Source organism: Anastrepha obliqua, chromosome 6 (genome assembly GCF_027943255.1).
Source record: "Anastrepha obliqua isolate idAnaObli1 chromosome 6, idAnaObli1_1.0, whole genome shotgun sequence".
In the NCBI taxonomy this organism is placed as follows: domain Eukaryota; kingdom Metazoa; phylum Arthropoda; class Insecta; order Diptera; family Tephritidae; genus Anastrepha; species Anastrepha obliqua.
The window spans coordinates 48750879-48760459 of NC_072897.1; positions in this window are offsets into that span (position 1 = coordinate 48750879).

Below are 9581 nucleotides of genomic sequence, written 5' to 3' on the forward strand. Positions count from 1 at the left end.
ATACGCATTTACATCCGCACCAATAATTAGCTTTGCGCCAGAGATGGTGGGATGATGAGGGTTAAGGATTAACAGGTACGTCGGTACGGTGATCTTCATATGGTGATTGGATGGCCACCAATTTTGCCGTGAAGCGGGTGGATGGCTAGCCAAACCTCATATCGAGCTTCCCTCTTAGTTCGTGTTGGGTTGGTCCTCATGATATGGGGGTCAAACCACCACTTAAGCCTCATCCCCGCGACAAGGAGACCAACATGATGAGGAAATTCAAGTGGCAAATCATCCAAAAATATAACATACATATATGATGTCTGTCTGTTTAACTTTGTTGAATTCTCTTCAACCAAATCGAAATCCTTTATAGAAAACGCTTCATCACCAGGCACACAGGAAGATGGCATACATATGCAAATTTAAATTTGTGAATTTATATATGTACATATGCGCATATATGATATATATGCTGTGTGTATGTATGTGTACTTCCCACAGCAAAAAATATTACTGTAAAACTTCTCAAGAAATCCAGCGCGCATTCATAGGCACAGCATTGTATGAACAGTAACCTTCAAATATGTACAATAACCTTTAAATACTCTGATTTCAGAGTAAGTTTCTAACCTTGCAGATATATGCATATGTTTTTGTGCACCTTTTATCAATTGAAGAACTATATACGTAAAGTAATATACTAATTAACTATTTATCTACTATCAGAGAACATAAAATAATTGTTTCGAAATTAGTTAAAGACTTGGAAGATAGTTAAGGACTTGCTTGAATTGCGATTAATATAAACATTTATTTTTTTGAATTTAATTTTTATGTTAATACTGGACTGGCTGCCAACATATTTGACAGTCGTATTTATACTTATCATCTCATCTTTCTGTTATAGGTAACCGACTTGTGTATTAGTTTCTTTGTTTGCTGTTTAGGAAAAACATGTTTATTTCTTGTTATTCTTAAAATACATATGCTTATCTTTTGTTATTCTTAAAATACATATGTTTATCTTTTATTATTCTTAAAATACATATGTTTATTTTTTGTTTTTTTTTTAAATATGTTTATATTTTGTTATTCTTAAAATACATACGTTTATCTTTTGTTATTCTTAAAATGCATATGTTTACCTTTTGTTTTTCTTAAAATATGTTTGTCTTTTGTCTTAAAATACACACGTTTATCTTTTGGTATTCTTAAAATAGTACATATGTTTGGATTTGTTCAGCCCTGCATGATTATACTTAGAATTTACTTAACTATTTTTATTTATTATTTGAGAATGAAATCATTTCTTAACTCTCCCCTTCTTAAATTAAATCGTCCCGATTTATACCGAATTAATGTTTGTTCCTTATTCTTGCCTAAGCAATTTTTACAGTTATTCACTCTAGTGTAAATATTGTTGCAAAGGGAAATTTCCTTATTGTGGAAAATTTTTACATGCTTAGTTCTAAGTGGTGTGAATTTAAATAGTTTACAATGATTATTTATGATAGGATATTTTTAAATAGCATTGCTAGGATTTTTAGTTCTTATTAAATATTTATTCGTATGATGAAGTAATTTTTTGTCAATTAGTTACGTAGAATAAAAATGTGAATTCGTCAAATAAATATGCATCGTCGGTTATAGTTAGAATATTTTTCCTGTTGGTTGGTTGGTTGGTTTTTGTGGTGATTCTTCCAGAATCCAACTAGCTCTTCCGTACCATTTTGTTGCCACATCCTCGTTACCAACTTGTTTACTAGTTATTTACGGCATGACTATATCCAGTCTGTGCGGTTTAAGAATCTTATTAGGTTGTTGACGTCTAAACTAGACAGTTGTTCGAGATTCTCGAACAGCGGTCGGCCTAGGGTTAACATTCTGTCCCTCCATAGGGCAGGACATTCACAGAGGAAATGGGAGATTGTCTCCTTTTTCTCCGGTTGTTTACAACTGTGACAGTATGTGTTGTGAGGGCTGCCCATTTTGGCTGCTTTTTCTCCGACAGACCAAAAGTCAGTTATGACTGCCGTTAGTCTCCAGGCATCCCGTCGTTACTTGTTTAACAATATTGACGATTGTTTGAGGTTGTGGGAGGGCCATAACGTCCTGCTGATTTTGCATTTCGTCTGGGCGTTATTCATGGCAGATCCCCTTCTTGCCGGTTCATCTGCTTTTTCGTTACCTTTAATATTCCGATGTCTCGGCACCCAGATTAACGTAACTTTATGGTTTACACTCAAGGTGGTGAGGCTATTCACCCCTATGAGGAGCACCCCTATGGACTCTCTTAGTTATGTTGATATTACCCATGTTAGCTTTGATGATCCTGGTTTCTAGCATAGAGATGATCCAGTTGCTGATACAATTTTCCACCCCAAAGTCTATTAACGCCCTTTGGATAGCATCAGTGCTAACGTTATTAAATGCACCTTCTATGTCTAGAAAAGCTGCCATGGTATACTCTTTGTTTACTAGAGACCCCTCTATTGTTCGCATTACCTCGTGAATCGCTGTCTCCGTCTCTTGCCTTTAAGGTAAGCGTGTTGTGCAGTTGATATACTAGAACTCTCCAGCGAACTTCTAATGTGCATATCTAAAAGCCGTTCAAAAGTTTTTACGAGGAGTGACGACAGACTGATTGGCCTAAAGTCCTTCGCTGATTCATGACCTCTTCTACCTGCCTTTGGTATGAAGACGACTCTAACAAGTTTCCAGCTGTTTGGAATATAAACTAGGCTTAGGCACGCTTTGAAAATTTCCATTAGCCATGGCAGAATACTATCAAGAGTTTCCTGTAACTTCTTAGGAAAGATGCTTCGGGGTTGGAGATTTAAAAGGTGAGCATGATTTGATTGCCCATGCAACCTTCTCTTTCGTAACTACAATATTACATCGACAAGATGCTGTGGGTTATATTGGCTCCGCTGGATTCTCCCAACATCACTGTTATGGGCGCTATATCCCGGAAAATGAGAATTTAAAAGAAGTTCTAGAGACTCTACTCTATCTGGCTTCTTGACCCAAGAAGCCTTTGAATGATCTTTGGACAAAATACGGCTAAGTCCACAAAGGAGGATATGATTTTTTGCTATATTTAATCAGACACGACGTTTTGTAGGCCCTACGCAATGTCTCTACCAATGTTGTGACCCTACTCCCAATGTTTTCTGTGAGAGTGATTTGATGGATCGGAGTCCTTCCTATCCTGTTCCCTACTGCATTTTTGAACCGTTTCCAATTTGTTCTAAGTGAGTTTCGAAATAGTACGGGTGGATCTACCTTAAGATCCAGGTGATAGAGGATCCAACTATGGTCCGGAAAAGACTTTTTGCTTGAGATCCTCCAATTTTCTACCCTCACTGATGTCTTTTCAGACAGTAATGTTATATCTATTACTTCCGCCCATCCTCTAAAGCTTTCCGTGCTTGGAAAGGTGAAAGTCGGGGTATTACCCCTGTTGCATACTGTTAGGTTAGTATCAATGATAAATTCATATAGGGACTCACCTCGCTCGTTCGTTTCGGTACTCCCCCATAGGGGCATTGGCGTCACATCCTAGTAGCAGGATACTGTTTTTTCTGTCAAGCACAAGCCTACAGACCTCGTGAGGCGGTGCTGGTTGATCGTGTGCCATATATGGAGGCAATTTTGATCCTAACGCCGTCAGCAGCCTTCATATCGATGACCGTCACATCCGATGAGCTGTAGGATGGGATTAGAAATATGTTTAAAGGTTTGTTTGCTACAATACCTGCCCTGGGGTTACCCTGGGTCCGCTTATAGTGCAAGTTGTAGTTTTTGAGAGAGAATCCGCTTACCTCAGTGCTTCGCACTCTGAGTTCCTGTATCAGTGCTATGTCTACGTCCTACTCCGATAGGAGAAGGGTTAGGTTGCCCGGCGCAGTCCTGTAGTGCTGCAGATTGATCTGGACAACCTTGAGACCCATACTTATTGATCGTTTTTAGGGGTGTCAAGCTGCATGCCCGTATGCGGCTCATTAGCGCCGTCGTTTTTGGTTGACCCGGCCTCTTCCAGTTCCATGCACATGACCAACTCATTAGCGTCGTCAGAACGGAATAACTTCAGAATGCTTTTCTTCACGCCAAATCGAAGTTTGTTGTCCCTTTTTTCCAGTGGCTCAATATTCTCCTCCGAGCTTTGGAGAAGGAAGGACACAGTGTCCTTTTGCGGAGCCTCCGCTTTGATAATGCTCCAGTCATCCATTGGAACAGTGCGATTGTGTGATTATAGATATGATATTAACTGCTTAGTTTCGAACTCCATGTTCGGTATCCAGATGCGAGCCCTTGGTCGTCGTGGGATTTCACTGGCTGGGATAATTTTGAGCCTCAAACCTTCCCAATCGCTCTGAATTTTCCTAATAGCGTTTTAAAGGAAATCAACAGAAAACTGATCTTCGCATTTGATCACCCTGTATTCAAGAACCACGTCCATTGAATCATATCCTGGCCCTTGAGACCTCCGGGCTTGCCATGACGTGATCAATGACAATACGAGACAGCAGTGACTCGATTTCGGACCACTTTTCCAACGTATGTTTGCCGCGGTTCGTTAACTCGCCCTCCAACACCGTTTGCAGGTGATCCCGTGCCACCTCGTTAAACACGTGATTGGCTGGTTTGAGTGTGAAAGCAGACGATCTTATGTCTATATTTTTTCGCAGTTTTACTGCCTTCTGGGTGGCCTGGAATGGCAGGTACTCATCGACCAGCTTTTGGCACCTTGCCTTATTGGCCGTACCTTGTTGATGAGTTTTACCTTCGGCCCCATTTTTGCTTATTCTGCCGAGAATAGCGAGAGACTTCTGGTAAAGCTTGTACCTAGACGGGCCTTTTTTAGGGTATTGACGCTTTTGCCCTTTGGCATCAGCGGATGTAGTAGGTTGATTTATAGTTGATGGCGTGCTGTGGTCCACAACTTTGTCATCAACTGTCTCTTGACTAGAAGCCAAGAGCTCGTCCTCTGAGAGAGTTCCGAACCTCCGCAGCTCGATTGTGTCTGTCCGTTTGTCTGACCGTTTTGTCATTGGGTCCGTTCGCTTGTCTGTCCCACTGTCCGTTCGTTTTGTCTTTGTGTCCGTCCGTTTGTTCGTCTGCTTGTCTGTCCGTTTGGTAGTGTTATCCGATTTTTTGTTGTTTGTTCATTTATCTGTTTCTTACGGTCAACTGCCCTTCCAGAGGGCTGCCCATGTCGCCATGTGCGGTGACCAATGAGGATATAGGGGAAATAAACGGTCCGCCATGGCACTGTTACAACCTGAGGCGGCCTGATATCAAGAGGGCTCCGTTAAGAGACAGCCTAATTTTATTCCCCGACTGCGAAACCCACCCAATAGGCACGGGTCGCGTTACACCCTGGGTTGAGGGAGTTTTTTTAACGAAGTTTACGTCTTCGACTTGTCTGGGAGGCGTAATTCACTTTCGTCTGCTGTAACTGTGTAATTTTTTACGTTGTCTTTGTGAATAACGTTTCCCTCCTTGGTCAAAATCGTGTCCTCTCGATCTTCCTGCACTACGTACTTTTTGTAACGACTTTCGCTTTTACTTCCAATGTTAGTCCTTAACACCAATATCTGGTCTCCTGGTTTGAAAGTTCGGTGTCTAGTTCCCTTGTTTAGACGTTGTAATGTTTTCTCCGATGCGTCTTATAATTTTTTTTGCTATTTCTTCCTTGCTGTAGGTTATTAGGTTAAAATGTATCCTTTGGTTTATATCCTTTGGGTGCTTTTCTGTGACGGTATGGGTTGTGTTGTTCAATTCCTTTATAGCTACAAATAGCTCCTCGGTTGCTGATATTGAAATCTTTACTTTTAATATTCTTGCCATATCCTGATATGGAATTGTGCCTTCGTTCTACCTGACCGCTTGCCTTCGATCTATATATTGGTGTCTGTATTTTGTTGATATTGTATTTTATATACATTTGTTTTAACATTGGTGTATTCTGACAACTTTCGTTATCTGTCATGAGTCGACAGTTCGGGAAATTGTTGATAAGAATTTCTTCTACTCTTTTGTCCATCTCTGTTTTTGAGTCTAATTGTCTGATAGTTATGAATTTTGAGAATTTATCTACTGCTACTAAATATGTTTTGTGTTCATTAAAATAAATATCTAAATGTATGTATTCCCCTGGTAGTGTTGGTACGTCTGATTCTTTTAATGGTTCTCTTGTTGGATTCCGTTCATATTTACCGTAAAGACAAGCTGTGCACTTTTTGTTGTATGCCTTACATTCTTGTTTTTTGTTCGGACAAGACTATTGTTCTAATAGTTATTTTACATTATTTTTGTATCCCCTGTGTGCTCGCTCGTGTGTTTGTTTAACTAATTCTAACTGTCTATTTGGTTTTTTTTATAATTTGGCCGTATCTAAATAAATCGTCAGTCGTTGTATGCATTGCTGCGATTTTTTTCGGCTGCAAAAACCTTTTTAATTCGGATATCAGATAATTTTCGTCAGTAAAGGTTATTGTGTGACGTATTTTACTTTGAAATATAATACGCGAACTTATCTCATTCTTTTGTGTGCTTGGTATCAATTCTATTTGGATACCGTAGGCATTTAGCGGTTGGCGTACTGCCTTGATTATGTCGTTGTATGAACTATCAGATGAGTGTACAGTACCTATAGAAGATGTGTTAATTATTTGTCGTGACAAGGCGTCAGCTACAACATTCTGTGTGCCTGGTTTACAAATGACTTTAGCTGCATAATCTTCGATAATATTTTTCCATCTCTTTAGTTTATGATTCGGATTCTTATCCGATATGGCGTAAGTAAGCGATTGATGGTCGGTATATATGGTTAAGTCGGCTATGCCGTATATGTATCATAATTTCGTAATTTTTGTAGCGACCATATAATAGCGAGTAACTCTTTCTCGTTGGTACTATAATTTTGTTCTGTGGTACTGAGTGTGCGTGATAAAAAAAAAATACCAGTCTAACGGTTAGACGCGATAGAAGTGAAACCTTCCGTAAAACAAACTGAGAGAGAATGAGACGAAAGCAGCATTAGGAGCGGGATAATTATAGGTTCATTATAATATTGCTATAAAGTTCATATTTTATTTTCTTCATTTTATTGTTATTCATCCTCAATGTTTTCAATTTCAACAAATGATACGAGTGGCTTATGTTTAGTTTTATTTTCTTTTTGTTTTTTTTTTTCTGTCGAAATTCACGACACTTTTCTGCATTATTTTTCGGCATAATTGCGGTAAATATTTAAAAATGAAAATATTTACGAATATAAAAATACGGACGCAATACAGCACACGCGGTTGCTATTATGAGCGTCGTAACGCGTATAATACACAGACGTACTAACATACACGCAAACATTCGTAGGACGCTTGGTTTGAATTTTTTATACATATGTATGTATACTATACTATTTGTGTTCTGAACTTCCAGCAAAACAATGCTTATTAATATACACATATGCATCTACATACAACCGCACACACAGGCCACTCACTTTATTCCTGTAAATGCGTATGTCGTCCAAAGCTAAAATTCTATGCCTAGCGACTACAAGAACAAAATGCATTAATAGGCACAGGCGTAGCGGCCATCATCCTAGTTGCCATAGCGCTGAACAGTCGCGGCGGCGCCGAACAGTTTCAACTATTGTACTGTGCAACAAAAACTCATCATCAAAAAATTGATTTATAAATTCGAGCTCATAGTTCTAAGAGCAAGTACTTTCATTCATAAAACGAGCCGCCCATATGCTAATTTTCTCGACAATTCGAAAATAGTCAATATTGGAATATTTCGCCTAGAATTATTTGCCAATATTCAATTTTTGTCAAATCGAGTGCCCGCGGCCCCGTAAATATGTTTGCACCCATATATGTACGTAAATATATGTTTCTAAATGCTCGACAACCGCAGCTGCCTGTTCAAGGTTACTGTACATTAGGCCGGGTCGATTTGTGGGAAGGCAAAAAAATCGCCCATTGCTCTGTGAAAATCATATTCTAGGGATCAGAATAAGAAATTTTGCCGAAGGAACCATACCTCTAAAACGATTTCTGATGTCCCCCAATATGGGTCGAACTTTTTTAGTTTCTTTTCTATAACTCACATTCATTCATTTACATATGTTCTGACTAAATAAATTTCTTAAGAGAAAAAATAGATAATATTATAAATAAATAAAAATAAAGAAAAAACATAGCCATTTAGCTGATTTTTTCATGTAAAGGCCAAAAATGGTGATATTTTGAAATTGGGGGATATCAGAATTCGTTTTAGAGGTATGGTTCCTTCGGCAAAGTTTCTTATTTTGATCCCTAGAATACGATTTTCATAGAGCAATGAGTGATTTTTAAATCGACCCGCCCTACTGTACATGCAATGCTGTGCCTATGAATGTGCGCTGTGCCTATGAATGCGCGCTGGATTTCTTGAGAAATTTTACCGTATGTTTTGCTGTGGCGAGGCACATATGTACATACACACAACATATATACATATATCCGCATATATACATACATATATAAATTTACGAATTTAAATTTGCTTATGCCATCCTTCTGTGTGCCTGGTAATGAAGCATTTTCTATACATACATATATATACGTATATCTTTTTTCTTCTTCTTTTTGGTGTCGCTTTTTCGTTTCATCGAGTCTCAAATCACTCCCAACGATTCTAAAGAAGTTTTCACTTCAATAAGTTGGATTTTTATTTTGACTCAATACATCTCCAATGGCTATATTGGAAGTGTCTGTAGTGAGTTCAAAAGCTTTCTCATAATTTGGCTGGTATAATTCCACCTGCTCTTTAAGGCAGTTTTTCAGTTTATTTATGGCTTCTATGGCCGTTTGCTCTAAACTTATTTTTGTGTTCTTACCTTTATTTTTTCCGATATGAGAATTATCTCCTTTATGATGTAAAGTTAAGGGCTTAGCTAGAGCCGCATAGTTTTTTACGAATTTTCTATAGTATCCAGTAAGTCCTAAGAATCCTCTAAGGTTTTTGAGGGTTTCTGGTATTGGGTAATTTTCAATCGTTTTTATTTCATTCGGATCAGTTGAAATTCTATTGTGCTTTACAATATGACCTAAGTATTCTACCTCTTCTATGAAAAATTTTGAATTTTCATTGGCATTATTTAATGCGTTAAAAATAGTTCGGATGTGTTTCATATGATCTTCATAGGATGAGGAGTAAATGATTACATCGTCAATGTAAACATATGCGAATTTATCTATGAAGTAGCGCAGAATGCCATCCACACATCTTTGGAAAATAGATGGGGCGTTCTTAAATCCGAAAGTCATTCGTATGAATTCATATTTACCTCCATTCACACAAAACGCGGTTTTCTCTCTGTCACTTTCTTTTATCCTTGAAATTTGAAAAGGTCGAGCCAAGAAGCACCAAGAGATTTGGTGGCTCCTAAAGCACTCAGGCTAAAAAGCCCATTGTATTTAAAGCTCTGGAAAGAGGGTAGATAGTCAAGGAGGGAAGGAGAAAAGTATCAGAGAAAGTGATAGGAAAGAATAGAGACAGAGATAGAGATAGTTAGTCCTGTGAGAATTTTCCAG